Genomic DNA, 2,803 nt, shown 5'->3' with positions numbered 1-2,803 from the left:
AAAAAAAAAGAAAACTGAGTACCGATATCGGTCGCGTTGAACCGGCATCAAACCGCGAGTTTACTAATGTTGTTGAAAAATGTACAATCGTTGCATTCTATCGGTGTTAACATATATGGGACAGAAACTTGGAGGTTAAGGAAGCTTGAGAAGACATTAAAGACCATGCAAGGAAGGATGGAATGAAAAATGTTAGATGTAACGTTAAAAGACGAATAGAGCGGTGAGGACCAGAAGGCGAACGCGGACGAGTGGTGCGGCCGTACGTAACCTAACGTAGCCCTTATTTGATGGCATTCGCTATCTCCAGTGTCGGCCACTCACTGCGACGGGTGATAAGAAATTAAAAGAATCGAAAAGAAAAAAATGCTGGCATAACGCTGCCACAGAATCGATAAAGATCTAAGTCACATCACATCTAGTGCACTTACTCGCTGCTATAAGAACAGCGTGTCCATGCAAAGGTGCGATTATGTGGCCGCGCCTTCTCTTATGACATTCATTTTCACGCTTTTCACGCTTTTCGCGCTTCGTCGGTGGTGAGGGCGAAGCTCCGCCCGCATTATCGAGGGGACCAGCTGGTACCGACCGGTGGATAATGAATAACATCGGCATTCAATCGAGAGGGAGCGATCGCTACAAACATCTGGGAGCTGATCTTTCGAACCACATTTTCTTATCAGAGAACAAAGCGGCACGAAGTCACCGTGGTAGTGCGAAGTAGAGCTGTGCACGGGCCGCAATTCTGAGCCCGCGCCCGGCCCGGGCCCTACACGACCACAGGCGGCCCGGTCCGGCCCGACGCTTAAGAAGCCTGAGTTCGCCCGGCCCGGTCCGGCTCGGCCTTAGGCCGGGTTAAGGCCCGGGCCCGGCCCGACCTGCAATAAGGCGAGGCCGACACAAAAAGAAACAATATCAGGAAAATCAGTTTATTTAAATGACCTTATAATGTTGAACTCTTGCATTCGATATGACAAAATCGTGAATATATACAGATGCAGCGCGCGCACAGAACTGTTATTCTAAGCTATTGCGCAAAAACAACAAGTTGTCCATTGATGAAGGGTTAAGGCAAGTGCGGCGCTCCTGCATTATGAATCCAGCTGCGCTGAAGTTTCGTTCACTGCTTGAACTGGTGGCCGGAATGGCTGATAGCCTCTTGGCAAGAAGAGCAAGTTTTGGGTACGTGGCTTCCTTGCTTTCCCAAAACTGCACTAGTTCAGATTCCGAGCACGGTGTCGATTCTGCGGCCAAGTAAACGGTCAGCTCGTCTTGTTCAGCAGTCTGGTTGCTGGCTGCGTCGCTCCACTCGTTGAAGCTAGCCTCTGCTAGGTTTCGCTTGTCTTTTGTTAGCGTTTGTATTTTATCCCGTCCCTGTAGATTCCATTTTTGATGAACAAAGACATTGCACTTCCTGCTGTACCTACATGCGAGACGACAAGCATATTTTCGCATAAGGTACGCAGTCAAGATCGGGGAGCCCGAACGTAGAAAGCCTGGCCCGGGCCCGGCCGAAGCCCGAGTAAGAGAATCTCCAAATGGCCCGGGCCTGGCCCGCGCGCCGGGCCGGGTCCGGGCTTTCGGGCCGGCCCGAGACCGTGCACATCTCTAGTGCGAAGCCCCAGAAGCAAGCTTCCGTGTGACGAATGGTTTGCGACCAGTTTGTAGTTACGCTGCTGGCGTGAGCATTATGCGCACATAGGAGTATGTAGACTATGGCGTTTCTGCTGAGCAACCGTGCGCATAGTGCATCGTGGTGCATACAGTGACTTCAGCGCTTCAAGCTACAGACCTACAAACGCTGGCGGCTTTTTGTTAGTTTTTTTCTTCGGTCTCATATTGTGCACTATTGAGGTACGACGTTTGCAGCGCCGGCTGCGGTGCTATTTCATTATACCGTGGTTGGGAGGTGCCTAAGAGATGCAGGACGCTGTTTCTACCGCGCAGCAGAAGTTCCCTCGTTTTCTGTGTCGCGCCTAACGTTTCTGTCGTGGAGCCGGTAAATTTGGTAGCGCCAAGATGTCGCGCACGCGTATTGTTTGAACACCGTCCGAGGAGTTCAAGGTACAGTGTACTACTGCCTTCTATAGTACACTGTATTCAAGGGCAACGCTGAGCCTTGCTACCCCTTTCGCTGCCGATATATATATATATATTTACCTTATTGGGAGGGACAGATTTTTTAGTGACACAAAACGTGGAGAGGTCGGCCTGAGTGCAGTGCCTCAATTAGCCTGCTACTCCGCGCTGGGGAAGCGATTCGGGGGAATAACATATAGGATGCGAAGAGGAAGGAGGATGCCGGCATGGGGAACATGACGACAATGACAGCTTCCCAGCATACTGTTCCTGTGCAGCGCGTTTGTGCACACTTGCTAGCACAGTCATGCTGTATGTGCGCACTGACCCGGTATACTAAATCATCATCTTGGCGTTGATTCGTGTGTTTAACTGATTCGGCCAGTCTTTAAGTCGCGAATCTCGACTTATCGCGGCTCGAATTTCCGGCAGGCACGTGACAGACACTGTCTGTACAGTGCCGATACTAGTATACGCGGACAATTTTCCGCAATACGCAAACTTGGCCGTTGGCAGCGCGGCATTGGAATCGTTCCATCCGAGAAGCGACGCGTGGGATCTTGCTAGCGAGCGCACGCATATATGGGAGCTCACCCGGAAAGGTCTTCGTATAACTGGCATCGTCCGTGACGTGACCTTGACCCCGCGTCGCTCTGTGGGACTGACGGGTTGTTTCCGCTACGGGCACGCTTCTTCGGCGATAACGTCACGAAACCTTCTTGCT

Source organism: Dermacentor variabilis, chromosome 5, assembly GCF_050947875.1.
Source record: "Dermacentor variabilis isolate Ectoservices chromosome 5, ASM5094787v1, whole genome shotgun sequence".
NCBI lineage: Eukaryota > Metazoa > Arthropoda > Arachnida > Ixodida > Ixodidae > Dermacentor > Dermacentor variabilis.
This window is presented reverse-complemented; position numbering follows the sequence as displayed.